Source organism: Grammomys surdaster, unplaced genomic scaffold, assembly GCF_004785775.1.
Source record: "Grammomys surdaster isolate TR1022 unplaced genomic scaffold, NIH_TR_1.0 137, whole genome shotgun sequence".
NCBI classification, from domain to species: Eukaryota; Metazoa; Chordata; class Mammalia; order Rodentia; family Muridae; genus Grammomys; species Grammomys surdaster.
This window is the reverse complement of record NW_021604595.1, coordinates 6,701,871-6,712,411: the sequence shown is the minus strand read 5'-3', so window position 1 is coordinate 6,712,411 and position 10,541 is coordinate 6,701,871. Positions and strand designations below refer to the sequence as shown.

Below are 10,541 nucleotides of genomic sequence, written 5' to 3'. Positions count from 1 at the left end.
CTCTCTCTCTCTCTCTCTCTCTCTCTCTCTCTCTCTCTCTCTCTCTCTCTCTCTCTCTCTCATATGACACTAGCATGCTAGTGCTTACTTGTGATTACCACAGGCTTTCTACTCCAAATTAAAGCACACCTTCCCAGGCCCACACTCTAGATTCTGGCACCTACTGCAACTATTCCACCTCAGAAATACTAAATTCTAACCAGGTCTGTTCTGCTACAACAAAATATATTCCTTAAATACAAATTAGTTCACTTGCATTAAATATGGGAATGGTGCTAGCATAGTAAACATGCCACTTGGTATGTATCAATTTTCTCAATAACTGATAAATTTTTAAAAGCTTAGCAATATACAACAAAGGCCTTGAAGAGAAAGAGCTGGGTTCTTATAGAAGTATATCCCTATGGTGCACAGCATTTCTGGAACTCTTAAGCATGCCACTATGTTAAGCCATCACCATCAGAGCAACACGACAAAGACCACAGGTTAGAGGTGCTAATAAGGTTTCCTCTATGAGTACAAATTCATCCATCTCACTTCCAGAACACATGTACAACAGTATGAGAAGCTAAAAGTATGAGAAAATTAGTCCACAATCCCTCAGGATACACATTTATCAACTAAAGTTCAGGATATAGTTTGAGTTTGCTTTGCTTTTACTTAGACTCTATTACTTTCTAAAGTTACTGAGGCAAACACTTTCCCCTCTTCCCTAAGGTTATTTCAAACTTGTGTTATCCAGTTAAAATTATTTTATTAAGCCAGATAGAGTGCTTTACATCTGAAATCCCAGGACTCGGGAGGAAGAGGCAGAGAATCAGGGAGTTCAAAGTTGTTTTCAGCTAAATAGTGAGTTCAAGGCCAGCCTGGGCTATATGAGACCCTATCACAGTAGTTCGAAACCTTCCCAATGCTATGACCTTTAATATAGTTCCTTGTGTTGTGTTGACCCCAACCATAAAATTATTTTCATTGCTACTGCATAACTATAATTTGGCTACTGTTACAAATCATAATGTAAATATCTGATATACAGGATATCTGATGTGCAACCCCCGTGAAAGAATTGCTTGACCCCCCCATGCAACCCACAGGTTGAGAACCACTGCCCTATCAGAAAGAACAGGAGAGAAGTGAGTAGCAGAGAAGGAAGATGGGGAAGGAAAACAAAACGGGGTGGAAAGTACCTAGACTATTTTGTCAAACTGGGCTTGGTGATGTTGGCCTGTCACCCTGGCTACTCAGGGTATTGAATGAAGAGGCTTGCAAAATCAACAACTACTTAGGCAACTTATATAGACTCTGTCTCAAAAAACAAAAAAAATTAAAACAGGCTAGGGATATAGCACAGTGGTAAACCATTTATCCAGAATGCACTGAAATTCTAATAAAAAGTAAATCACATTCTGCATTCTACCCTGGAATTTTTGCCTGTCTCCTAAGTGATTTGTGTTCATTATAGGTCTTGGTATTACATGGTTTGCCTAAGACACAGTACCATGCATGCACAAACACGACATTTTCACAGTCCTAAAAATAAATACCCTCTATGCTTAATCTATTTAATCCCATCCCTTGAATGACCACTCTTTTTCACTGTCTCTACAGTTTTGACCTTTCTGCTCAGTCCTTTTAGACAGGTTGACTTCACTTAGGAGTATGTAGTTCAAATTCATACATGTCTGCTTGACCTGATGGCTCATTTCATTAGTCACTGATATTATCCCATGAAATCAAACTTACGTCTCTTGATCTCATCACCAGTTACTGAAAGGTATCTTGGTTGCTACCACTTTTTAAAGACCATAAGTAAAGCTGCTGCAAACACTGATGCACAGGGCAGAGGTGTAGCACAGTTATAGTCTTGACTCCAAAGCCCAATTTGGAGGGACAAAATTTGTTCAGATGCAAGCTTCTGTAAGATTTAAAGTAAAAACATACCTGGGGATACAGCTGCTGGGGAGTAGGGTAAAAATAAATTTGGCTTTGTCAGAAACTGCCAAACCATTTCTAAAGTGGCTATATCATTTTGTTTCCCCACTAACAATAATATGAGTTTCCTGTTGTTGGGTATCCTCACCAGCAACTGGTTACAGTTTAGCCACTCTAATACCTGTGTATTCCTTTTTCTAAAAGGCTTTTCATTTCAGTTTACCAGGGCAAGCACTTCACCTTGAAGCAGGACCTAAGGCTGCAGTCAGCCACATGCACTCCTGGCACAAATGCCAGTGGGTACTGAAGTAGATATGTAGGTCTTTTGGACTGTGATAGCTGCAGCGCACTGCTGCAGTGTTACAGAGGTCCACGCGAAGTACCTACCCCAGCCCCAGGCTCCCGGAGTCCTGTTATTTCTCACACACAGCTGTGTGGAACACAGGGTTTTCTCAGCAGTGCATTGTGGCTGGCACTGGAGCAGAGATGCCTGTTGTCTTCTTACACAGACTTCACTTTTAAACTTCATCTAACTCTGAGTCTTTCCTTGGGACTTTTCCCTTCTTTGAGGACAAGCTTACATGAGACTCTCTTACAAGGCCTCAAATGCCCTTCATAAGCCCCTCCCTTCCCACCACCCCTCCAAGCAAAGCCAGGGCCATTGTCTTTCCTCAGGATCATAGTCACCTTCCCTGCTACTGCCCCAGCAGTCAGCCTCTGCTGAAAAGTCAAACTGTGTGGCAAATGATCACGCTGTGAATTCACAACATTACCTCCTCTTTCCCAGGGCTACCTAGAATATGTTCAGAAATCTTCAGTCAACCTGTTTCAATTATTCTAAAGGCTCACCCACATCTTCTTCATGGACAGCAAGCTTTTAAGATCAGTGAGCCCATTTTGTGAAGAAAAATGGAGGCTGTCAGATGTGGTCATCGTCAGCTCTCCACTCTGCTACTCCAAAGTGATCTGTGTGCAAATCAATCTGTCTTCCACTACTCTGAGGAGGAAGAGAAGGAACTCTCCTCTCCAAGACCAACCACCTATGCTCCAAAACCCACTGGCCTTGACCCCATCAGCTCTCACGCTAAGTATCTTGGGTCAATGTTTCTTTAATTTCACCTCAGCCTTTATGATGTCCCCCACAATGTACACGTTTTTCTCACAAAGTTATAAACCATTACCATTGTCAGTATTATATTAAGGTTGGTAGTGATTAATAAGTTGAACAGTCTCATACCAATGTTAACATCACTTCAGTTTTACTCACAATCGAAATTTAGATTGACTTAGAAATGACATAACTGTAGCACAGTGCTTTCAGATTTTAAGGAAGTCTTGATTATGTGGGATTTGCATCTGCCTTGATGACATCAGGATCTAGCCCTCAGTTAAAATGTAACTAACTAGCCATCATTAAAAATAGAAAACATTTTTTCTCTAGTTGAAAATCCTCTCTGGTTGAACCCCTCCCTCCACTTCTTCTTCTTCTACACCCTGACACTTGGGTTTTGCTCCTATCACAGAATACAACAAACTCCTCTCCCTAAGGCTACAGTGGCCTCATTCCAAAGCCAGTGATAAACTTTCCTGGCCTAGTCAACTACACACCACTCCACCAGGAGCCTCTTCCTCCTTTCTCACTTCCTCTGTTCAGTTCCCTTGGCACTACTCGTCTTTCCACTCATGTTCTACAAAACCATGTCTTCTTGGACCCCATGTGCATCTTAATGACACAGTGTTCTGCCTTGGCCATGGCTTTCTCCTTCTATACACTCAAACACTCTCAGTTCAACTACCACCTCAAGGTGAATCCTAATGCTGTGCTAACAGACACTCCTCTTCCTAACCATTTCCCAGGAGGCAGTGCCTCACACTGCCCCCCCCCATGAAGAAAGTGGGGCTCAGACTATGTCGATTCCACAGTACTCTGCATTTGTATCTACCCTCACTCCAAACTAAATCAACACAGGTGTTATGGTTTTGCCTGTGAACTCTCTCTCACAGGTACATGTGTTTGAAATTGGCCCCTTGCTGTTAGATCTGGGAAGGCTGGGGGACCTTTAAGAGGTGGCATCCTTTGAGCTGGAACAAGTGAGTGGCTGGGGGTGGGTCACAGGCCATAGCCAAGCTCTACTACCAGCCTAAGTGCTTCCTAATCCATAGAGACATAAGCAAACAGCCAGGAGCTCCAGCGGCCACCAGGAACCCACTATGCCTTCCCCACTATGGAGGACTATGTACCCTCTCAAAAGAGGGAGCAGAAATAAACCAATCTTCTCCCATGTTTCTTCTGTCAGTTATTTTTGTCACAGTGATGAGAAAAGTAACTAGCACTCCATCTGAAGATCACCAACTCACACAGTTAACTAACAACCCAGGAAAAGTTCTAGCCAATAAACTGAGAAGTAGCTCAGCAGACACCATACTTCCCCTAGGACTTCAAACAGGATAAGCCAAAGAGAAGATAAACCAGGCATAGGGGAAAGACTCAAAACCTGCAACTGTAGCTGAGTCTCAGCTACAGACTAGGTCCAGCCTTGTGAATCTCCACTGCTGAGATCACTTAAAGAACCTTGATTCCAAAAAACTTAACTCTGCTCCTTCTATAAGGCTTTCTTTCCAGCCCCCTTCAGCATCTCCTGGTTTCCATGAAAAACAAAGATTAAGATTCACATTTCTGAAGTTTGGCATGGGGGCACACACCTTTAATTCCAGCATTCAGAAGGCTGAGAGGCAGGTGGATCTCTAAGTTCAAGACCAGCCTGGTCTACAAAGCAAGTTCCAGGCCAGCCAAGGCTATACTGTGAAAGACTGTCTCAGAAACAAAAGGTTCCCATTTTTACTTATCCTCAGGGGTATTGAAATACTGCACTACCATCTTACAAAATCTATTTGATTCAAGGCTTACTTTAAGAACTCAATAGAACTAGGAACCTAATCCTCCTTGGTATCTCTCATTATTCCTCATATCCCAGTATTACCTTCAAAATCTCACATATATCTGTTTTTCTCTACCCCTTCCACTGTCCAAGTTACAGTCTTTAAAGCAACTTTTTTCCTAAAAGGAATTGGCACCTTTCTTTTTGTCTGATACACTTGAATCTATCTTTCAATCAGTTGTGTAGTCTGACAAAAATAAAAATGAACCAGGCACTTCCTATTTGAAATCTTCTGACATTCCCCAGCTCCTACAGAATAAAGTCTCAGCTTAATAAATGTTCATTCAATTAAGGTTCCTTCATGCTTACAGATCCAAACACTTAGAATAATGACTGCCTCCCCATGCTTTTGATTTTCCTTCACCCAACCCTACACCTTACTCTCATCTTTTAAGCTTGACCACTGAGCTTAACTTCTCCAAGAAACTGCAGGTTCTCAACCTTTGAGGGGCCTTCACAGGGGTCACCTAAGACCATCAGAAACAGGTATTTACATTACGATTGTAACAGTAGCAAAATTACAGTTATGAAGTAGCAACTAAAATAATTTTATGGCTGGAGTCATCACAACATGAAGAACTGTATTAAAGGTTAGGAAGGTGAGAAGCACTGCAACCCTTTCCAGGGTCAGCCTGAGTTAGATATTTCTAACTTCCACTGTACCCTTCTAACATTTTTCTTACTACTCCATTTTATGCTCCTTGAGTTCTGCGAGATCAAAAACAGTATTTTAATCACCTTGAAGGCCAGAAACCAGTACCAAGTAAACATGTAAAAAAGGATTAAGTAAAAGAATGGTCTGAGTAAACAAGGTATACAGACAAACTTACCAGAATTTTCTACCTTACAGCAACTGTGCAATTATCATTATTGCTACTTAGTTTTTTACTAAATATAATCAAAGCCAATTTATCAAATTTTAGCAAAGAGATCCAAGGGAAAACTTAGTTCACGTTTAATTTCTTTGATTTTCTTGCTTTGATACAAGATCTTACTCTAAAGGCCAGCTGGCCTACAACTCCTGCCTCTACCTCCCACATATCCTGAGATTAGAGGTTATTTACTGCCACGCCCAGTATAAATTCTTTGACTTTTAACAATCTCTTAAATCATCCTTTTATAGCATGAGTGAGTGCATGTGTGGCATAGGAAATGAGGTGTCTTCCTCAGTCACTCTGTAGTCTTATTTTATGATCTCTCAGTGAACCTGGAACTGGCTGTTCTCTGGCTGACAACTCCCCAAGATACACCTGTGTTCATCCTGGCAGCCTCCTCCTGCCCCTAATCTATCTATCTATCTATCTATCTATCTATCTATCTATCTATCTATCTATCTCTCTCTCTCTCTCTCTCTCACACACACACACACACACACACACCAGGAGTTTCGGACACATACTGACACAACCTGCTTCCTATGCGTGGCGGTGACCTGAGCTCCCGTCCTCATGCTTGTATTAAACACCGTATCCACTGAGCCATCTTCTCAGCACCCTTGTAATACTTAACAGACCTTCTCCTTGTAAGCAACTGTTTGTTAAAATACTTGTTCAGACTTCAGGTCAGCAAGAGGCTCACTCTGAACAGGAGTGCTGCTAATGACTTCAATCCCCTAAGACCAACAAGATGAAGTTATTGAAGTTGTCCCCTGACCTCCACATGCATGCACATGCCTGTAACACACAACCACACATAACCCTGCATGCACACACATAAATAAAAAAATGTACTAAGGAAAAAAACTATAAAAATTTTCAGTAATTATATTTAGTAAGGGTTAAAAAACTAGTAACTGCTGGGACTTGGGGAGCTGACTCAGCAATTGAAGAGAGCTTGATGCTCTCCAGGGACCTGAGTTTGGTTCTTAGCACCCATACCAAGTGGGTCACAACTGCTACTAACTCCAGCTCCAGGGGATCTGATGCCCTCTTCTGGACACCAGGGCACATGAACTTGGGCACATATACCTCTTCTGATCCCAGTCTCACTAAAAACAGTACCTACTTAAGATACTGTTAAAGATGCTTGAAATAAAAGGTATAATTCACCATTTCATCACTTCCTTGGGCTACCAAGTTTCAATTCTCTGGCATTTGTCCTAAGCATTTTAAGGCAGGAGAATCAAAGTGTCCCAACTTTTCTGAAGCATTACTGAATTTCAGTTACCTTTTCCCTAGTGGGAAATACCTCTGATGTCAAATGTCTTTCAGAAATGTGAGATTAACTCACATAAGTGGAAAGATGTAGTAAGAATGAAGCAAAGATCACAAAATTTGGAGGCAGCAAAAAATAGGTTTCTTTTAATTTTTAAAAGATGTATTTATTTTTTGTGTAGAAGTGTTTTCCCTACATGCATGTATGTGTTCCTAGTGCCCAAAGAGGTCACAAGAGGGCATCAGATTCCTTGGAACTGTAGTTATGGACAGTTGTGAGCCACCACATGAGTGCAAGGAATTAAACCCAAGTCCTCTGCAAGCTCAACAAGTGCTCTTAACAGATGAGCTGTCTCTTCAGCCCCACAAAATTAACTTTCCATCCTAGCTAACTTGTGACTTGAAGAACCTAGCCTTCAGGTTAGACACACCTTCGCACTTAACACGCCTACTCGTGTCAGATCTGTCTGTCTCTGTAAGGCATCCTGATAGTGAGTAAATGAGGGGTTTGGGGGTGGGAGGGAGGGGGGATGGTCGATGAGATAGGTTATTCAAACATTTAGGCTCACCAGACCCAATGTTATATTCATTAAAATGTTTAATATTCATCAAAAATAAAGTTATCATTAAGTCTAAACCTGTCACTTTAAAAATTAGTCAATACTGTCAATTTTTAAAATAAGAGGGCTATCCCCACATGTTTTAATAGCAGTCTGTTAAATAAAAAGCATCAAAATTTAACTGAAGGCCAACAAGGTGGGTAAGGACACCTGCCAACAAGCCTGATGACCTAATTGGTTCCCTAAGACCCATATCAAAGAAAGAGAAAACCCACTCCTATAAGCTGTCCTCTGAGCGCCACACCTGTACCATGTCATGAAGACAAACACACACACACACTGTAAAAAGAAAAGAACTTAACATATACTGTTCTATACAAACGGTATCTTCTGCAATTCAATCCATCTTATCTAGGTTTCTATCAATGTTAACACAGTACCTTCAGATCACTAAAGAGGCCACTTCAATAATCAGCAATTCCAATTTAGAAAAATATTTTAAACACAGAATGTGTTCAGAGGAAAAGAAATAAAGGATCATAATTCTTGGGAAACAAGTATGATCAATCTTTTTAAAATTTTGTAATACAGAAAAATGCAAATACAATAGTAACTTCTCATGTTAAAGAAATCAACACTGCACAAGGATACATTACATAAAACATTTACTCTTATCTGTAACTTTTAAGTTTTATTATTCACTACCTATAACACTTCAGTTTTGCTACTGAGTAAAAGTTGCCCAGTGTATATGGTGTCCTCTCAAAAGACACACAGGAAAAACAGCAACAAGAGAAAACAGACTTTAAAATGACAAGGCTAGATGAAGATTTGGAAAAGAAACACTGTCTTTGTAACACTGAAAAGGGAGACAAAGAGGAGAGAAAAATGGGGAAAGGAATGACAACAACGAATCTGTCCTCCAGAACCCATGCTCTATGTTTATGAAACAGCGAGGTTTCCAGAAAGTGAATCTCGACGTTACACAACAGACAGTAATAAAAAGGCCAACAGAAAGAATAACTGCGACAACAGTATCATAACATTCAAGCCCCAACCACACAAAGGTGCATTTGACTCTGGCCTAGATGATTAATTTTACATAAAATAGGTAAACACAACTGATCAAGGTGTATTACAATGCTAAATAAGCCATAATCATGAGTCTAAAGCTAAAATTCCTTACCGAGTATCCAGCTCAACTCCCACATCACTCAGAAGAGGCTGAGGCCCTCTCCTGTAACATACCTACTACCTCCAGTGATGACTAGGACTCAGGAAAGCTGGGATTCTTTGTTCACTAATCTCTACACACAGCCTCTGCCTTTACAAGCTTTTTATTTACTATAAACCACAAATTTAAAATGATTTTGTCAAATCTAACAAAAGCATTCTGGCTGCCAAAACAGAAGTAAACACTTCATCACATAGCACTCACTGTTCACACAAATTTAAAAACAAAATTAAGTAATAATCCACAAGGAAAGCAACAAAATGTCCTAACTAAATGGAAGGGGAAAAAAAAACTTTATTTTGAAATTTCAGCCACTTACATCAAGGAACATAACGTTCAAAATAGTAAGTACTTCTTTGGACCTATGGCAAGAATAAAAGGGTGTTCAACAAGGCCCATCTTTGTATAGATTCTTTACAGTCAAATCATTCAGCAGATTTCTGTTGCCATACGCGTTTCCAATTAAATAGTAGCCAATTCTTCAAGATTCTTCCGCAAGCCCTGTTCTGAATTCTTTCAGAATCTTACCGCAAGGTTGTTTATATCCTTTACACACATGTCACTAGGATCCAAAGACCTTTCCTTTAGAGCCAATCAAAAAGAGCCTGCTTAGAATGTAACAGCTCTTCTGCTTTAGATTTAGGGCCTAAAACACAGAATGTGTTCCAACTGATACCACCGCATTTTTCTTTACTCCTTCCTCACAACTAAACTTGACGCAGGCCATTAATCAGAGCTACAATTCAAAACCCCCTACTGCCATTTATAATCTTCTATACAACTGGTTTGCGTAAAGCTTTGTTTTAACCTAGGAAAAAGTGAGGATGGGAGAAAGCAGAAACCTAAGGTGGTTAACTTTGTTAACTGCAGGTGCAAAATATAAGCCAGTTTTCTTCAAAATGCTAATTGGTATGTTTTAAAACCCTTGCTTTCAACAAAACTTCATGTAACACCAACCCGGAAACACAGGGCATTTCCAATCCGGAGGAGGGGACGTTTCTGCTCCCCGAAGAAAACAGGGAATCCTGAGGTTCCCCTCCCACCCTCCCAGTTGCTTTCAGTAAGGTGCAATGATGGCCAACTTGGGCCCCTTGTCCTTTTGTCCCCCTAGACAATCTCTGGCCTAATTTGGGACAAATCCTCCACTGATCACGCCTCCCTCCCCCTCCTGTGTATCTCTGCTCTCCCTTAATTAGAAACTGTACCTCGGAATCGTGCCTCTCACCCCTGCAGCGTGAGAGGAGATGGCCTGACCCTCCACCTGGAGAACAATGTAACCCAACTCCGGCCCATAGATTTATCTCGAGGAAATCAGAAGGTGTGATGTGTCTGGTTATCCCGGATTCCCTCTAAGCGTCCTGCTCCGGGCCTAGGAATCCCAGCTCCTTTCCACCTGGGAACCCACTCTCACCTTCCCTCGCCCAGAGCCTCGCCCCGCACCGTCGGATCTCACCGCGGGACCCCGCGCCCCGTACCTTTGTAGTGCACCCGCAGGTTGTTCTGCGAGAGACCGATGTAGCTGAACTTGTCCTTTGGGCTCCAGGACCGAGGCAGCGGCGTCTCCTGCTCATCCACAGCCGGGTAGAGGCGCTTCAGCCGCCGCTGCAGCTCCTTCTCCTGCTCGTTGAGGGCCGAGTCGCCGTGCGGGAAAGGGGCAGCGGCGCTGCTGCCCGCCGCCAGGCCCGGGACCGGGACGCCTGCGGCCGAGCCGGGGCCCACGGCC

General features: G+C 41.9%; 1 protein-coding gene across 1 annotated transcript in view; it reads right to left on the bottom strand.

Moving 5' to 3' along the window:
• Ranbp9 (RAN binding protein 9) overlaps window positions 1–10,535 on the bottom strand; it is a 77,901-nt gene extending 67,366 nt beyond the window's left edge. The window contains exon 1 of the mRNA XM_028763304.1: window positions 10,294–10,535. The gene's annotated coding sequence lies outside the window, so the exon portion shown is untranslated. The remainder of the gene's footprint in view (window positions 1–10,293) is intronic.
• Between the last annotated feature and the right edge of the window lie 6 nt (window positions 10,536–10,541).